Here is a 19,757-nt window from a genome sequence, read left to right as displayed (position 1 = left end):
TATAGCTACAACTCTAAACCCAAATAGCAGGAAGCTGTTTCTGTGAGAGGCTTGCAGGAAGGCATGGATTTTGCAGCCAGGAAGAGCAGGTGATTTTTTTTTTTTTCTAGCAACAGTAAACCTTTAGGCGTGCTAATAAAATTAATTTTAGGACATTTCTCTGTACTTCCATATGAAAACTGAATCTGCATAGACTCTATGGTGTATGGTCTCTAGAATACCATACATTTTCTAGTTCCTTTCAAGAAATGAAACATAAAATTGTATTTTCTGCATTACATATTATAAATGTGGAAATAGAAGATTTAAATACTCCATTCACAAATAGGAAGTCAGAATATTTTGATCATATTGAAGCTACTTTATTTCTTTTTCAAAATAGATTCATGCTGAGTGCATGCAACACTTGAAGTGGCATTTTCAGCTGCAAAAGTATTGTTGGAAAATTTCATTCTAGATTTAATAGCAGTCAGTGTTTCTTTAACCCATGCTATTAAATTCAATCCAACTGTAGGTGCTCCTGGTTCTTGTCTTGAAATCTGTTGTGTGTGCATTAGGATGTGAGTATGGAGAATTAGAATAGAGAGATTTAGAAAAATGTAAGAGATTATATTAGAATTAGAATAACAATGATGTGTTATTTGGTGAAAAACTCAAGAAATTACTTTGTTCCCTTTAGCTGTACCCTATCCCTTGATCCCTAATGTCAAGGACTGATGGATGGATGTAATATCTGGCCATGCAAAATGCATTTTTTAAAATTTGCTTGGGTTTCCCAATCTAGCAGCACAAGGTACCGGCTGCACAGTGGGATTTAGAAGAAAGGAAGTGGAGTTTGCCAACTTTTAGCCTGTGGTTCCTTTGCTTTCATTTCCACCTGAAATGCAAGTTCCCTTAGTTTTGAATGTTCTGCTCGACCGAGGGTGAGCTTGCTTTGAAGAATTCTTAATTCCTGGACAGTGTTGCTTGTCCTCTCCCCTCTGTGTCCAAAGACCTGGTTTTGGGGAGGGAGAGCAAATGTCCAGCTCCAATTCCCGACCTGTGTGTTCCAGATCTCCAGTCGCTCTGGATACATCTCAGGAATGAAAATAAAAGTGGATTTAAGCCTTTCCCTCACAAGATGGCAGCATCACTTCAGGGAATAACATCACCTGCACCAGTCAGGAGGCCCCGGACATTTGACTATTTCCATTTTATCCAGTATGTGAAAGAAACTCGGGTAGCTGTGCTCATTTGTGTAAGCTGAACTTGTAGATCAGCAACAGGCACGGGACTGAATGTGTTTCATTCATTTGCTGCTGTGTTTACGATGAAAATGATGAACTGTGTTGAAACTATGTCATTTTTATTGGGACTCTGGTTAATACTGTGGTTGCATTCCTGAGATTTCAGCAGCAACATTTGATTGTTTCAAATGCACTAAGCAGAAGTAGCTTGCAGAAATTTAGTTTCAGATTCACACATATTTCCCTCCATGTCCACTGAGTGTTTTTATTCATTCAAGGCTTGATCCCTCTCTCCCTGAAGTCAGTAGCTGAGTCAGAATTTTAGGGTAAGAACATAAAACCAGAGAAAAGAAAGGTCATTAAATTTTGGGTTCTAATGGGGTTTTTAATATTTTTTTCCCTCCCCATATAAATAATAAGGAATGATGAAAGAGCTGCTGTTTGAGCCATTAGAAGCATTGACCTTCAGTTAATCTTGGGGTAACATCTTTATTTTATTTCAGGGCAGCACGGATCAGCTTCTAGAAGAATTAGATCAAGTTTGTTTCTGATTCTAAAAACAAGTCTACCAATTTGGCCTTACCCATTAGTTACAAAAAGCTTGGGAATACAGGAATCCTCACTGTTTTTTGGATGAAGTTGAGCTTCCCAAGACTATAGATACCTTTTTGTTTGGTTTTTTTTTTTTATTACCATTTTGATTTTACAGCATGAGTTGTGAGCTGAAGAATAATTTCTAATTCATATGGTTGTTTTATAGCTTTCTTCAGATATTCCACTAACAAGACCATTTTTATTTTAAAATCAGGACAGCATTTTTCATGACAGCCTGGAGAAATGCCTCTTTTATAGTAATGAAGATGTACTTTGCTATCCTGGGTAGCAACTGTTATTATTTCAAGGAAATATTGGCTGGTGTGCAATAATACTTCAACAAGAAATTATTTAAAGTCTTGTATTTTCATTTTCTTGAAAGCTTTTGTGCTGAGCACAAAAGGAAATTCTTACATTTCCTTTCAATTTCTCAAAATCCACCATACTTAAGATGGTTTTATTGGTAGGTGGTCACTTTGCACTTCTAGGATTAAGGCAGGTTTAGTCTGCAAGTATAACTTTCTAACAGCTCAAGGTGTTGGACTTAATGGTCAGAGAGATCAAAATTAATATGTTTGAACTTTACCAAACTGGAATGCATGACCTGAGTATTTAATTTGTTCTTTAATGTACCTAGGGTGCAGTTCTCCTCATCTTCAGCAATTCTCAGTATAGCCTCCCAAAAACAAACTTGCCATCAGTATTGTTTACTTTGTGGCTTTGAACACTTTTTCTAAAATTGCTGAAGGAAGGAAGCTGTGGATATAAATGATACTGGGAGAATAAAGTCAGGTCTTTGGGTGATAATGATTGCTGAATTCTGCTCTCTCCTCCCTACCCAGCATGGATTGTAAGGAAAGAAAAGAAATGCACCTGATATTTTCGTTTGTAGAGCCTGGTGTCTCCACTCTAACATACTTTCTGAGATGCTGAAAGGACTAAACTGCAACACAGGGAGAGCAGTGTGGGAGAGCTTCAGAAAGGCAGCTTCAAACACTGGAGGTTGTTTTGGCTGCTGCAGATCAGCACACCTCCATCATTCCCCCTCTCCTTGCTTAAGAAAGAGAGAGAGCATGGATCTGACCTCCTGGTCACACAAAGCCTGTGATATTCTCCAGGAGCCTCCTCCCTCGCTCATCCTGGCAGCAGGACAAGGCTGGCTTTCAAAGAAAATTGAAAGGCATCCTGCTTTAAAGAGGAAGATAATTCAAGGGCTAGGCTGTAGCAGAAAATTGAGAGATCGTTTAAGGAAATTAAATAATTAAGGTGATTGGTGATGAAATGTGCTATTGATCACATTCAAATCCCACCCACACTGGTAAAAGTCAGAAGCGATTTTTTTACTAGGCTGTGTGAAATTAATTTCTCCCCTTCCTAGTGGATGAGAATTCTGGTTATAAGTGGGTCTCACTGGTTTAATCAGCAGTGATCCTATTTATGGGTCACTGTCTTTTCACCTAGAAGTGTTAGTGCTTGTGTTTAAGTCAATTTATTTTTCCAGAAGGCATTTAAAAAGGGTTTGGCTTTTACTGTGTTTTTCAGGGCTAGTTGGAAGCACAGTTGAAAGACACAGGGCAATGAGGTGTTTCTAACCCTTACAGTGGCACTTGTAAGACAAGTGCAAAACTTCCATTATGCAGCTTTTATCATGTGTTAATTCCAGAAGCATTTGTGTCTACCTGACCCAAAACAAATAGATTTCATTTTTAAGGACTTGAAAGTCAGTTCTTTCCACACATGCTAAGTACAAAGCACTAAAAGAAACTACGGGTAACATTGTTCCCTCTGGTTATTCAGAGGGTGTAATACAAAAGCAGGCAACGAGGACAATACAGATCTCAGATGGTTTAAGGAAATGATGAATTTTTACTTTATACTTGGTTTTAGTATGGCCTATTTATTTTCATTGCTAGAATAATACTAATCCAAGTTTATATTATGATCCATGTGTGCAATTCTCATAGAATATCTTGGTAGTGGCTTGACTCTTTACTAGAAATTTTCAGAAGAAACATAGAAATAATTAGGAACATTTCCTTTTTCAATATCTCACTTCAGTGATGAAAGAATTTGCAAAGACACTGTTGACTATGACCAAATTACAAAATTTACTTCTCCCTCAAAACCAGTGATATGTTCTGTTTCAAATTGCCATCCCATTTTAATTCTCTGTGCTTTAAGGGTTTATTTCAGAATTACAAGGATAGACAGAGGTGAACATTTAAAATTCCATTCGTTCATATCCTGATAAAGGTGCACCATTGGAAAATAGATTCTTCAAAAGTCTACATAATGTTAGAATGTTGGAAAATCATAAAAATTATTTTGAATATCTGAGTACTGCTCAAAATAATTGGATGGGTCTTTATTTGGCTTCTATTTTACTGCAAATAAAAGACCTTGAAATCCCAAACTTTTAATTAAAGTTTCTGACCATTTTATAATGCAAATGTCTCAAAATTCCCCAAACTTACTCTGAGAAGGATAACTAGACATATGGCCAAAATGCCATTAATACTTTTGCTCAAAAACATAATTAGAGGAACATATGCTCTATGGTGAATAACATTGTTTCTAATAAAGGAAAGGATTTATTAGAAGTAGTCCTTGGGCCAGACTCCACTTTCTCTTTCTGCTATAACAGATGTGGAATGAAAAGCTGAAAAACGCCAGAAAAACACAAGCTATTGTTTGCAAAGATTTTATACTGGCATGTTTGAGATTAGTGTCTGTTCTGTTTGCTGTATATGAATTTTTAAGTGGTAATCTGTGTGGTGACTACAATACATATTACTTAGTCCCAAGCATTGTCTATTATATTGGCTTGCCTGGAAAGTAGCACAATAAATTAATAATTGTTATGCTTAACACAGTATTGCTAAGAAGAAATTTGGTAATATTCTGCCATTTGTAGATGGGGGAGAGTTAAATAAAGCCCAAAAGCATTGGTATTAAGGTAAAGTGCTTGGCTGTTAATGTAGAAGAATATATAAGTTAATCCTCTTTTTAAGTCCTCAGATCTTTGGGGTGCTTATTCAGGAATAACTTGTAACAAATTAAGCAAAACAGAGGTTTTTGGAAGATCTTTTCAGGAAGTGTGAACTGTTACATGATACAGCAGCTCCAAACCTTGCTAACAGACCAACTTCTTTATGGTACATGCTTTGCTACACCAGAGCTGTAAAAACAGACATCATTTAAGGTTACAAGTGATATATTTGATATAAAATTATATATTAAATATTTATTTAAAGTTCATCACGCCTGGCAGGTGAAATATTGTAGGTGCATGCATTCCACTGCATAGTTGAAGAAGATGTAGGAAAGAGAAAGTAAAAAACTTATGATTATGAGCTACAGTAAGTTCAGAGATGTTGGAGAAGAAGCTGAAGGGCCTTAGAATAAAAAGGAAGGTAAATTAAAAGTTGTAAAGGAGTTTGCAGATAGAAATGAAGCCAGGAGAAAGGCTGAGTGAAGACAGGAGCTTCTGCAGAAATCCCAAGTAATGGAAAGAGTGGACAGAATATAAGGGAATATGGGACTGGAGATGTAGGAAGCTTTCAGTCTTTGAAATGTGAACTTACCTGGGAGAAGTGTTAATATCCCCTAATCCATACAGGTTGTTTAGGACTCCACACAGTCCTGGGGAAGGGCAGATTATTTTGTTCCATTTGTGTGCAGGCCTCTGTGGATGCTCCTCAGTGAGGAGCTGCAGGAGGGCTCTCACCAGGCTTGGAGCAGGAACAGGAGCTGCACATTTGACTGCAGTGGTTTCATTGTCTATGGCTGGGCTGTTACAGAAATCCAGGATTATAAATATACCTGTCAGGGAAAGATACTTGCAATGAATTTTCTCACAGGTAACAAAATGGAGATAAAGCACCTGACGGTATCCTAACACTTCATATAAGTAGGCTGAAAAAAGAATGTGCATTTCAATGTTCTGGGGGCAGTTGTTTCTTCGTTTCCTTGTGAAAGCCCTGTGCAAGAGTTAAAGCTGAAAAGCAGAACTGTCTCGGAGTGTTTGCAGCAGAAGGAGCAGCCAGAAGAGAAAAGGATGTTTGTGTCCTGCACTGAGTATGGAAAGCTGTGTTATTTCCACCATTACCAACAGCAAGCTTATGTGGTCAGATGTTATTGAAAATTATTGAAACCAAAACATGGTGAGGGCTCTGAGAACTTCTCTGCAAGACACAGAGCTGTGCTACATATGCAGGGAGAGCTTTTGTAATTCCAGTCTCAGAGGGGAAGAGAGACGTGTTCAAGTGATGTATATTGATGGCACTGCCAGCAGCAAAAGTTAGCAGGCAGCAGGTTTTGTGGAGAATATTTGAAGTAAGATTGGAAGAACAATAAACTGAGAAACAGAAACCTTGACTGTGTTTTAAAAACAAGCACTAACAGCTGCTGCAAGCCTAAAGCCTTTAATTGTGTTTTCCTGAAAGACTAAAAACTCCCCAAACCATGCAGTATATGAACTTCCAGTGTAACAGCCCGGGGTAAGCAGATACCTCTCACTTACAAATTGCCTTCATGGCTTTGAGCAACGCTGCTGCAGAGCTTTAGGTGCATGGCACAAAGCAGGCTTGTAACAATCTTTATGACATGCTAATCCCTTGCTAAAAAATGGATGGGTGTAAGAAGACTGCAGCATGTTTATGATTTCTCTTGAATGAGTAACATGCATTTGTGAAAGGTATGGATGGCATTAGCTCAGAGATTGCTCAAGGAAATCCCCAATACCTTTTGCAATATAACAACCTGAAATTCTGTCTTAATGCCGACATACTGAGTTAAGATTTACTAGCAGGGTCCTGACAAAAGGCATTTGATATTTATTTAGATGGAGTACAAAGTGGTGGTTTATAACCATTCATTGCTCCTGAAGATCGTTTCCATGTGTCTCCCATGTTAGTTCAGTTCTGAAATGTGCTGCTCAATGGCATTGGACTGTGTTCTGATTTGTTCCTTTGCAGGTGAAATACACCTCCAAACTAACCAGAAATGCTGTGGTGGAACCAAAAAATCAACTTAGTTCTTTTAAATTTGTTTCAAAGGCTTTGAAGACTGCATTCTGCCTTCATAGCAAATCTTGCTTTTTGCAAATCTTGTTGTCTCACTGCAGCTGAGTAAGACAGTATTTGTTAAGCATTTGAAATGAGCAGGGAAAGGGTTTTGAAGGAAATGCCATGTGTATTACAGAGTTTATGTTTCTAACTGTGGAGACAGTAGCTTAACAAATATTGTGTGAGTATTTCTGGTTTGGTTCAGACCAGCTGCAGATGGGACACCATCAAATATATTGTTTAAACAGGCTATAAAAACAGCCTTGCTAAATCTGAGTAGTGTGACGATTCCAGTGAGCTCGCTGAAATGAGTTATTTTTGGCAGGAAAGAAAGAAGATAGGATTTGGGATGTGCACTGAGAACCTAGTTTTCTCTTCATTTAGGGAACAGGAAATGAGAAGCAACGCTACAACTGAAGGTAAAGCTTGCATAAAACAATGAGGATGAAAAACGAAAATAAAACTGACCTCTCCAGGGGAAGAAGTCAGGCTGAAAGCTCTGTCTGGCTGGCCTGGTAGAGAAGACATGATGGGAGAGTTTGGGGTTATTTGGGTTGGACTGATGTCTGAAAAAGGCAGCCAGTGAGATTCTTGAGGAGGAAGGGGGGAATTTTGTTTACCTCTTACATATATTTCCTATGTAACATTTTGTGCTTTCTGAGGTGTTTTTTTTGGAGTATTTTTCCAGATAACATTTTTAGTCCTGTCACCTTGTGTTTGGAAGCCATATGTGAAATCCTGATGGTAATGAAATGCCTCTTGCTAATTTGAAAAAAACAATGATAATAAAGTTTCTAGATTTCCACTATTCTCTGCTATTGAATGTTCTTAAACGAAGCCATTAGTAAGGATGAGATGTGGGATTCTGTGCTCTGTCCAGGGTTTTCATGGCTAGCTCACCACTGCAACTGAACTTGTAAACAGGACAGCTGAAGTTATGAAATTAACTTTGAAGTAGAGCAAAAGACTAAAGAGGACAGGATTTGAAAATAGATCTTGATGAATTCAAGGAAGGAGTTATATGATTCCCTAGGAGGTTCTTGAATATTTAAATGGATTAGGAAGAGTTGTTAAACTTTTGGTTTTAATCAATTATCTTAGTTGAGGGTTGTCACTAATTACCTGAAGGATTGAATAATTTTTTTTCCCAGTCTTTCCACTATACATTATTTTTTTGTTTCATCATTACATTTGTTGGGTTTGTTTGTTTGTTTCTTTGCTAGGAACTAAAGATGGGAGTCTGAACATGCCATACTGTTATTCCTATGGGAAATCTTAATGAACCTGTTTATGTTTTCCACCCATGCTTGGCAATGCCATCTGTTGTGCAGTTAGCAGATTTGAGGGGAGTAAGGAATTGTCTCCTCTCTCCCAGCCTCTCATCCTTGTTTACACTGGCAGAGGCTGTTGGGATCTTTATTTTTCCATGCTCTTCTGTTTTATGGAGTAAAGTTCACTTCCTGTACTTAATTCAACTGCTTCCCTGTGGCTCCCTGGCTGTGTGAGACATATGGTGCTGCTAAATGTATTTGTTCTTTATTTCTGTGGGATGTCTGAAGGGGTTTTTATCTTTTATATCTTTTAAAGATATACATTACAGGCTATGAGTGTATTTCAGCTGCTGTGTGTGTATGGATGGATAGAATGGGTGTTGTTCTCTATTTTAATTTAACAAATACTAAATAGTTTAGGACTCCGGGGTGATCAAGGTAGTCCCCTCCCATCATTTACACCCCTATTCTGCTAGGAAATGTCTCTGCTACAATCACACAAACAGCAAAATCAACATTATGCTTTAACCCTGAATGTATTTAAAATCTTGCTTTGAAAACTTGATAATTTTAGACTATTTCTTTGCTATGCAGCACTCTAGGCTGTACACCCTCAATCTAGTTCCTAGGACTGCACTAGGAATAGAATCAAACTGTTTCAAGTCCCATTTCTCAATGAAGGATCTAGAGTTTTCATGGGAAAAAAAATGGGATCTGTGATCTTAGAACCATTGACCAAAAGGTGTTGAAAATCTAATAATTCTAACACTTTTATTCTTCAACAGGATCAGAGTACTCCCAGCCTTTCAAATATCTTTCCATGTGACTTAGAAAGCAAAGATTAATATGCAAATTTAAGGCTTTGAGCTACTTGAATATTAATTACTTTTGAAATCTGCTTCTATTGAGATGTTTGAACATTAAGAGCAGTGAACATTACATAAATGGTAAGAATGGCTCATTAGTTAAAGCAGAGTTTGTGTGACTGCTGATGAATGGCTTGAAGTCCTATTAATTAAATGGTCTGTGTCAGTGCAGAGTTAATTTTTGAGGTATGAAGTGGTATTTGAGTGTTGGATAGGAGATTGCAGAATCCTGGTAGGGCAGTACCAGCTCTGCCAGTGTTGCTACCTTCAAGCATGGTGCCATTTAGGCAGAGATGGCAGAAAGCAATGATTTTTTGTTCTCTCCATTCAGCAGTACTATATCTGTTTCTATACTTTGTATTCATTATCTTTATAAAATGTCATAAATGGTATGGTCTGAGAAACTTCTAATGTGCAGCTGTGCCTGCTCAGGGAGCATGCTGAGGGATAGGAGACACCAGCACTGTCATGGAGCTCTGAGCAGGACACAAGGCTGGATTTGTTCATGCATGACGTGAAATCCTAGCACTGCTCTGGCTCCCTGCAGTCACCCTGTGAGACCTGGAGCCTGAGGAGAACCTCTGCTGCAGCAGCAAAAATGTCTCGGTTCCAAAACTTAAGTCAGAGTTAATTGCTGTTGGAAGGGGTGCCTGGAATGTGAGGATTAGCAAGGTCCTCTCCAAAGAGCTGTCAGATGTAGGGAGGGAGCTAAAAATGTGACTGATGGCAGAGTGAGGAGATAACTGCTGTCACTGGCGAGCAGGGAAGTGGCCCAGAGGGGCCATCTTAATGTGAAATATATGTACACAGGGTACTTCAGAGCAGCAATGCTTTTGCAAGAGAAAACTATCAAATCACAAACCCATTAGGTGAGTCAGATCCATTGGTGGGCACCAGCAGGGAGTAAAGGAACGAGGGACACCCAGGACCTGGGGAACTGATGAGCAGCCACAAGGGAAGAGCCCACTATACGTGAAGCAGTTGCATAAACTAAAACCTGCATTGTCAGAAGTTTGGGACCAAATTCTCAGACCATGTGGGAGTGCACAGGTGTGGGGTGTGAGAGCATAGACAGCAGAAATCAAGCGTGGAATACCTGTTGAAGTGGTGGAAGGATAAAGCAGCACCACAGCCCACCTGAGAGAGAGCACAGGGAGACAGAAGTTGCTTCCTTCAGAAGACATGGATTATAGGCAGGAAATAATCAAATGTTTCTCAGCCATTTTCCTGGCAAACCAGAGAAGTTGTTTTATTTGACTTACCTACCAAACCCCCATACCTGAGAATGAATAGATCATTACTTTAAACACGTTTGAACTGCAATTCATTTTGAACGTACAGCTTGCAGCAATCTCTGTATAGCTGCAGGAAAGGATTCAGTTCTTGAGCCTGTTTATTGCTTTTATCTGTGATGTTACATTAGAAAGAAATGGGATAGCTTAGGAATGCTTTTGCAATAAATGACTACATCAGAAGTATAAGGTAAAACTGGGAGATAACATGAGGATTCAGAGCAGGAAGACTCAGTAAAATGCATAGCAGCAGTGTAGTGCATACTGTGATGGGACACAGATGTTTTCCTTGCTTCCTATTTCAAACTAAATGAACTAAAAATCATACTCTGAATCAGGTAAGAATAAAGTGCTAATGCTGTGCAGCTGTCCTTGCTGAAGGATGGCCTTTGTCTCACATAATTACACTCACAGCTGTATTAGAGCTGATAGAGCTGTGTGCTAATGGGATGCTTTGGCCATAAACCCAAAAGCCATATTGAGGCCATTGGAACGTTGAGGGTGTCCTGTGTGAGCCTCCCTCTGCACTTCCTGGAAGGAGGCCAACTAGATGCAAATCACCTTTTTGTGGGAAAATAAGAGCCTAACCTGCAAGGGTCACACTGTAAAGTAAAATATAAAATATGTATGGATTTATCTAGGGGAGTCATTACCAACACACCTTAGTGCTGCTCTTTGCCTCAGTGTGTACACCAGCTCAAGCAGAAAATCAAATGACAGGTTAATGCTATGCATTTGCAAAACCCCTCTGAGAGGGGCAGACCCTGTTGCCCATAAAGATAAACCTTTTAACAGGTTAACATGGGTGAAGGTGAAACAAATATTGCTGTACTTAACAACAAACTGCTCTTGTCCCCAGAAGTCAATTGAGAGGCTTCTATTGGCATTAATGGGAGCAGGCTTGGTCTGTTCATGATCTGTAGAGGGGCTGTACAAAGGGCTCATCAGTGTTCTGGTTAGATATAGAAATAAAAATTTAAAAGTTAAAAAGAAAAATTTAAAACCCAAACCCACAAAAAAACAAAAACAAAAAAACCACCCAAAAACAAACAAACAAACAACAAAAAACCGAACAAAAAAAACCAACCAAACAAAAAAAACCCAACCAAACCAAAAAAAAACCCACAACCAACCAAAAATCCCCCCAAAAAACAAACAAAAACCCAACAACAGAATATCACAAATCACCTCCACACCATTTCCAAAGCATGGTAATGACATCTGTATTAGAATCAAAAAGGGGCTGGGGAAGGAGTTGTTGATACTCTCTTTATTCCTGCAGGAGAATTCATGTAGTGGAGAGGAGTGAATTTTTATAGCTGGCCTTGGTGCACTGTTACCATGGTGAGTTGCAAACAATTCCCCTCTGGATTCTGGTGGATTTGAGCATTTGCTGAAGTTAAAATTGTTACTGAGTGAATTATTGAGTTCAGAATTCCTGGCTTATACTTTGTTGGTAGCAGAATTCTGGGACTAAAGTCTCAGTCTCTGAATGGTTGGCTCCTGATAAAGCAGTTTGAGGTGATGTCTTATGCTTAAATAAGCATCCTCTGGAAGGTGTGAAATGTACCAAATACAGGAAATGGAAAAGAGCCTCTGGCATTCCATGAGATTTTTGAGTGTTCCTTACTGTTTGCCAAGGCTCATTCAAAGTAAATTGCAAGGGATACTTCCTAATAGTTCATGGGCAGTGACCCACATAAGAAAAACTTCTGCAACTTCACTTGCTTTACTTATCTAAAAGAATTTTTGGAAAAGGGCTTGCTAGAAACAGATTATGCACATTTTATTTATGTTTGCTGCTTTCTTGCTATCAGATAACTCTTTTAGGTGGGAGTGACTAACCAGATAAGGTTTGAGCTTCTGTTGTTGGAGAGAGGAACCAGAGCTGGAGAGCATTATCCACAAAGATGCAACTAAAGGTAGAAAACAGGAGCTGTCCATACAAGGGAAGAGAAAAAAAATGGAAGCAATGAACTATAATGTTGATCTGTTCTAGGACTGGAATCAGGCTGACAGACAAAAGTCCAATTTGGAAAACAACTCTGGGTTAAGGCACAAACTTTAATCCCTGAGAGAAATATGGAAGTTAGTCCTGAAGGCAGCTGTCCAGACTGGCTGGACATGCAGTCTGTAAATGCAAATAATAGTGAACTTCATAGAGCTGCTCAGTTTGGGTTTATTGTGGGTGGATCTTCTGCTGTCCTTACAGATGCAAGAACAATTCATATGTCCTTCTGCTCCTTACACAGGATATTGTGTCACTTGGACTTGGAGAAGCACTGGATTTATGACAGATCCATGGAAGGATGTGCTGTGCTCCTGTTGCCTGGTACTGTGGAAAAAATGAGTTCTGACTCAGATGTTTGTGTGGCACAGGCTGGAAATGAATTAATAACTTTCTGCAGTAATTGGCTCTTTAGGGCTTGAAAGTGGGAAGAAAAGGACAGATTTTGGCTAAGTATGCTCTTGATATGGTGAGGAAGCAGATATGTAAGGGAGAGAATACTTCCTTGCTGTATAGAACTTTGTCTGGACACATTGCTCTTTGATTGTGTGTTCTACATGCTTGTAGGAAGGATGTCCTGAATTCACCTTTTAATTTCTTTACACAATGGTGTTGGGTTTTTTCTTACCTTTTTTCCTAGGCAAAAGGGCACATTTCTTTCATAGTAAAATATTTAGGATATTACAAATAACTTCTCAGCAATGTATAGTTGTCTGCATAAAAATGGAACTATGTCACTAATGAATGTTGACTTGGAATTACAGCCAGTATGGTAATGAAATATAGCCCATTAGATTTAAGTAATTTGCAAATTGAGGTTGTTATCAGTTAATAATGATACCCCTGGCTGATGTGCTACACAACTGAATAGGAAGTAGGACTTGTAAACAGATGTAAACTAGCATAAATGTTAAATTATGGATTAATTCCACGCATACATTGCAGGAAATCCCCACTAGGAGACAGCTGTCAAGACTGCCTAGAAAACTTGACTACATTTATTTTCAATGTGATCATTCTCCTGCTCTTGTTCTACTTCTAGGAAAGCTCTAAGTAATTATTTTTGTGTGAATTCCAACAGTACATCAGTTTATCACAGTGCTCATGTTAGTCATATGTATTTGTAATTAATCACAGGTTATTCAGGTGCTAAAAAGGTGCATCAACTTCTGGGTCACTTTTGACTGTCTTAACTAGGCCTTTCCAAAGACTAGGCGTAATAAATCATGTCTGAACGAAGATTCATCCAGGGTATCTCTGGAGTTTTTAGTAAATGTGTATTTTTTACCTGAAGGAGCTGCCAGGGAATCAAACTGTACCACAAACCCCTGTGAACCCAGAGTGTTTCACTCCCTCTGTATAATTCTGGTTGTGTGCTGCTCAACGTGAGGCCAATGTTTTGTCGCCACCGGCTTTACTCTGACACAAGATTTGACCAGGGACCTGTGTGACTACAGAGCATCTGGGCTGTTTCTTTATCTCCCTTAATTAAAATGAGAGCTATTTGTTAGGAAACATTGTGGAAAGGCTGGAGGCACCAAGAGGGAGCCTCCAATAGAGAAACTCACTGCAACCCTCTGGAAACATCAAAGCTCAGAGCAGTGAAAATCTCTGCAGTTGTGGCAAAGCAGAGTATGAAAGAACAGCAAAGTCACCCTGACTGGTGAGTAATTTGCAAGTAGATACAAATAAAACCTGGATTCTCTTATTGTGTCAGCTGGGGTACAGTGAAGCATTTTATTTTCCTGATAGAAATTGATCCTATAGAATGATTGATTAAATATGCCAGTCAAAGAGCTTCTCAAATAAGAAATAGTTAACTATTCTTTGTCTCTTTCAGTAGCTGCGAAAAGTTTAGAAAAGTTTTTTGGCCCTGTCTACATTTTCCCCCAAGAACAACATGATACTAATGGTAAAAGGTTTGGTTGAATGAGAGTGCTACAAAGCTGTCTGAGGATGACATAAAGGCTTCCTGCTGCTGTACCAGTATCTGTAACTGCAGAAATGCTTACAGGAGTTTGCTACCCTTGACTTTTCACTGCCTCCCTGTTTGTGGACTCACTTAGGCCTCCAAACAGAGTGGTTAAAATGCAGTAAATCAGAACACCTCTTTCTGAGTGCCTTTACAGGTGTGACAATGGGCTGTAATCCTTTAATTCAGTAAGGATGAGCTGTTGTAGAATTGCCTGCGAGTTACTGGAGTGTGGTTTACCATTCTCTCTTCTTGTCTGAAGTCACACATTTGGCACTGACTGGCTGTAAACAGGACGTGATGTCTCTTCAGTCACACACCTTTTGTCTTGGCACTGAACACTGTAGCTGGGAAGTGCAGGTGGAAGAGGAATTTGCTTATTGCACAGTGGAAAAGGCTGAGCTAGGTGATTCACAGGGGATTTGGTTTGGTTTTGTTAGCTTGTTTCCCCTAAAGGGCTGTTTCTGTCATCTGAGAGCACGGGGGTGTCCCCTGTCCTGGGGAGCATCAGTTCTGCTTCAAACTATTTTTTTTTTCTCTGCATATGAATTTGTATATTATTTAAATATTAACTACATGCTCCATATTATAATAGTCAAGGATGACTGCTGCTAACCATACATCTTATGCTTCCTTTCATATAGTATAAGAAAAACTTGCTAAAACTCTATTTTAAATTATTAATATGAGATTAGATGGCCAAGCAGTTCTTTCTTTTCTCTCATGCCTGAGCTTCCAAACCTGACAGCAAGACAGGTGGCCTAGAACTACTGTGATGAAGGAAGCTTGAGCAGGGTCAAGGGCTCAGCTGGAGCAAAATTAGACAAATAACCAGGGTTCAAGGGTATCCTGAAATGAACAGCATAGTTTGCACTATCTGTTGGCAGTTATTTTAAGAATTGTAAAGCATGGAGTCCACAATGTCCTAATTTTGCAGGGATAGTCTGTAAAAATCATAAATTCTGTGAAAGGGGTCAGACTCTAATTTACAGGTCTGATTCAAAGCTTGCTGAGGTCAATGAAAACCTCTTCTATTAAGTCTAGTAGGGTTTGGATCATATCTTAAGGGGGAAAAAAAGATGTATTGAGAGAGTGCTAAGATTAAATGAAACTAGTAAAAGTTTTCCCAGGATAAATGCACTTTCCATCTACCTATCATTGAAACAGGAAAAAACCTGTTTGTAAGACTGATAGATTCTCACAGTTCCATTTTAATTTATTTCAAAATACAGTGAGCCTAATGAGTGAAAAGGGAGATTATTCATTACCTCCTGTTATACATACAGTAAATGGAAATGCACCTTTGCCTCAGGGATCCAGGTGAGTAGTGGATTTGGGAAGATGTCTCCTGCCAGAATGTCCTTTTCAGTACAGAATGAGCCAGAAGTACTGTTGGAATTATTTAGCCCGTTGAACACACAATCCTGGAGCTATCCTCTGGCTAAAAGCACAGGATTGCATTTCCTGCTGGTGGAAATGAGAACTGCTCCACTGGCACTTGGAGCCACTGCACCACGTTCTGTAAAGGACTTGGTCTGGTTTTCTCTGCTGCTGCTGTTTAGTTGTAAAGGTCCCACTCAGGACTGTTTGTCATACAGAACTTGGTGACATGGCTGTGAGGAAAGGCACTGTAGCAGTCATTAATGCTGCTTTGCATCAGCTGCCTTACAGAAGAGAATTGGTCCCTAAATCAAGCACCAAGATCCTTTTAAAAAGAAGGAAAAATAGTCAATTTTGAGTTTGCTTTTTTTTGCCGCAAAATAGAAATTTCAATGTTCCTACAATCTTAGGCCAGGCCAGGCTTTGGTGAGGATAATGGGACGTAAGTGCCTTTTGTCTTCTGTTAGGGAGGGTAAATTGTATAGCTGTCAAGCTGTGGCATGTCTCTAAGTGCTGAGTGAAACCTTTGCTGGGAGTGATAAAATTAGTGTGCCAAAGGAGAGGGAAGGATGCACATCCATCAGGGGAACCTGTTAGAATCCGGAAGCAGGTTCCAATCAGTACAGATGCCTTGACCACCTGCTGAGGATATGTGTGGACCTAATTGCACAGAACAACTGTCATTTCATTTTTTATAAAAACACCTTAGTTTGCAGGATGTTTGTGGCCGAAGCGAGCAGCTTCTCACTGCCTCCAAAGGAGCAGCTTCTCCTTCCAAAGCCCATGTTCTTGAAAAAGCTCTCTGTTCTTTTTTAATGCTCAGATTCAAACAATCTGGTTTATTTGGGGCTCTCCCATTGTGTATAAGAAGTTCCATCCAGCCTGTCCTGCAGAGGAAGCTGGAACTCCTTGCAGTTTAGCATTCCTGATGTACCTCAGAGTTTATCACACAAGTGCCAAGATACTCTGAGCTGTGAGGATGTTCCCAGAGCTTTGTTCTTGTGGTTTATATCACTGGAAGCTATGGGAGGATAATATCTGCATTTTCTGGCTGCCTGTCCATTATTTTTATTACAGAGAAAGTAAGTGTGATCTCAGATCATGGGAGTGTTGCTGCCCCTTTTAGTGCATGTTAGGGCTGCAGAACGCACAGAGATGCATGTCCAAATAGGTAAGATTTAATAGAACCTAATGAAGGACATTTTTGTGGGCTCAAATATACCTTAATGGACGATTTTAAGTATTTACATTCACAACTGGCAGCAGTAAATTTCATTCATCATTTTAAAGCAGGGATCTTTTCACACCAGCTTCATAAGCACAGAGTTTTAGGTAGAAGCTGAGTTTCATCTGGTAGGAATAAAAAGTAAAAATCCTATGCCTGGTCTCTGTCAAATGAGTGACTGCTCCTGAGCATGGAGTATTTGGAAATTGTTCCCAGTTGCTGGTTTTGTCACAGCTTGTTTGTGATTCGTATAATGAGAAAACAAACTAGAGAGATGAGGGTAAACAAGTGAAAGAGTATTGTTTATCTCACATGTACGTTTACATGTACATTTCACATTTCCATTACTTGGGTGATGAGCTTTAGTCTCCATTTTTCTTTCTTTTGAAGTAGAATACATATTTGCAGAGGCTGAGGTTTTTCAAAACAGATCCACTGTTAGCACAGGAAATCTATGAAAAAATATGTATAGAAAAGAATATGGCTGGAGAAAATGTCTGGGATCACTCTGAGATAAATGTTCAGGGGTTTTCTATTTTACTGTCTTAGCAGGTTTTACTAGTGTTACTTTATCTTTAAGCCATATGATTATATCAATTTAGCTTGCTAAAAATGGTAATAATATGTATAGATAGATGCATAAATTCTAAACTCATCAAACCATTTCTCACAAGATTCAAAAGTGAGTCAGAAGGCAATGACCTAAGACTCCCTTTTTTCCCATAGGTTTCCTTTTATTTTCCTGACATTTTTGTTTGAGATTCCACCAGAAGCAGTTCTCCCAGTTCTTGAAAGCTCCAAATACCACATTTGTACTTCACAACATACCTGGGTTATAGGGAAATGTGTTTCATGCTTGACATACTCTTTGTCACCACTTGCAGAGTCCCTGTCAGAATGGGAAAATACGTCCCCACATCTGGATCCTCTGCTGTGGGCACAGGCTGTGCTTGATGGAAGGAGAGGGTGGAAAGTTTGCCTGGAGTTCCCTCTGGTAAAACCCTGCCTGATTGCATTGCTCAGCCATGGCCAGGTTGGAGACACATTTATGACTTCCAGACTGCATCTTGTTGTTTTTTTTTTTTTTTAAATACTCAGGCAGTTCATATTTTATAGCTTTTATTTTTCATTGCATTTCTTTCTGGAAACCCTTCCACATGTAAAAATGAACCAAATTCTGATTCCAGTCCTAGTCTTTAGATTCCCAGGATACCATCTTTATTAAAATCCAGGAAATACACTCTGGAAAGGTTTTCCCTGATTCTTAGGGGCACAGATCTCTTATGCAGGCTGATTGTCCACTGCTTTGTAAGGACCTCTTGCTTCTACCACCTCCAGAATATTATTTCCTGTTTGCCCTTGGAGATGCTGCACCACTTGACTGTAATTCAAGTGTTGTACACAGACTGGGTTCTCCTTCCAAGACACACCTGCTAATTGTTCTATTATTGGTATAGAAACAGGGAGGAAGCCTTTTAGTCTGACCCAACCTGATTTAAATATAAAAATAAAAGTATTTCACTAGTCACTGTCTAGAATTATTTCAGTTTTCTTTGCCCTGCTGATGGTGACCAAAATCTTTGACTTGCCTTTCTTTTCCATTCTGATTAAAGCTGTATTTAAAAACCATGTTTAATACACCAGCATGTTCTGTATTTATAGCTCTTAACTATGGCATTATTCCAAGTTCTATTTTAGGACAACTTTTGTTTGGTGTTTGTGTGATGCTCCAGTTTCCGTATCCTCCCAGTACAATGGGGGCTCCTGTTCCTCTGCTATATTGCAAGTCTTATTTTAAGCTCCTTGTTAAAGCTCAGCAGATGTATATTTATCATCTGGGTGATTATCTGACATTGTTGAATAATTGCATCTTTTAATGTTTAGAAGCTGAAGCTGCTCATCAGGCTTTTTGGTATTAACCTCCCTCTTGTTGCTCCTTTAAGAAACAATGCCTTGCTTCTCCAATTGTTTCTAATACTTTGGTATTTGGGTTCTTTTATTTTTCATCTCAGGTTTGCCAGGAGATAAAGGTGGCATATTTTAATCTAAAATATATTCCAGAAACTTGCTGATGAGGTTGTGGTATGTATGTTTGTGCCTTCGCACAGGGACTATTTTGAGCTAGAGGTTTCCAGATCAGTTTACAGAATAGACTCCAGATGGTCTGGAATCCTCCTTTAGTGATCTATAGCTAATCAAACATTCAGCACAAACTATTCTGTTTTTAAAGCTGAGCACAGTCTTTCAGAAAAGCGGCATATTGATCTCTAGCTTTGCTTCTCATAATTTCTTTTGTTTCATTACTCAGTGTTTTTCATTGCTGGTCCTTGCACTTATTTCATTGTGTGGCTCAGGAGCTGTAAGGCACCTTGTGTCTTACATTTCAATCAATAAAGGAAATTAATAAGGCCTTTGTGGGCCATAGCTTTTTGGGTTTTTTGAATTACTATGAAGGTAAGAAAATAAGGTTGTGCTGTGGTCTATATTTTAGCAACCCCAACTTGCCAATTGATGTCATGGAACAAGGCAAAGGGAGGTGAAGTAGGTTGGGGGAACAGCTTTCTTTTGTTTTCATGGGGCTGATTTGAGGTAAAATATAAATGAGCTGTATGCTGGCTTGGACTGAGCAGTGTTATATTTGTGTCTGAGTGCAAACAGCACAGTTAGTGCAGAGACTATTCCTGGCCACCTGTAGTCAGAGAGACACATCAAGGAACAAATCTCTAAGGAGAGCAGATTCTGCTCCTTTATGAATAGGGTCAAACCGGGACTCCCATGAGATTTTTCTGTCATGCATTCAGATCAGGATTAGGAATTATCCATTGTTTATTAAATGTTGGGAATTATTAAATGCTGA

Source organism: Vidua macroura, chromosome 6 (genome assembly GCF_024509145.1).
Source record: "Vidua macroura isolate BioBank_ID:100142 chromosome 6, ASM2450914v1, whole genome shotgun sequence".
Classification (NCBI taxonomy): Eukaryota; Metazoa; Chordata; class Aves; order Passeriformes; family Viduidae; genus Vidua; species Vidua macroura.
This window is presented reverse-complemented; position numbering follows the sequence as displayed.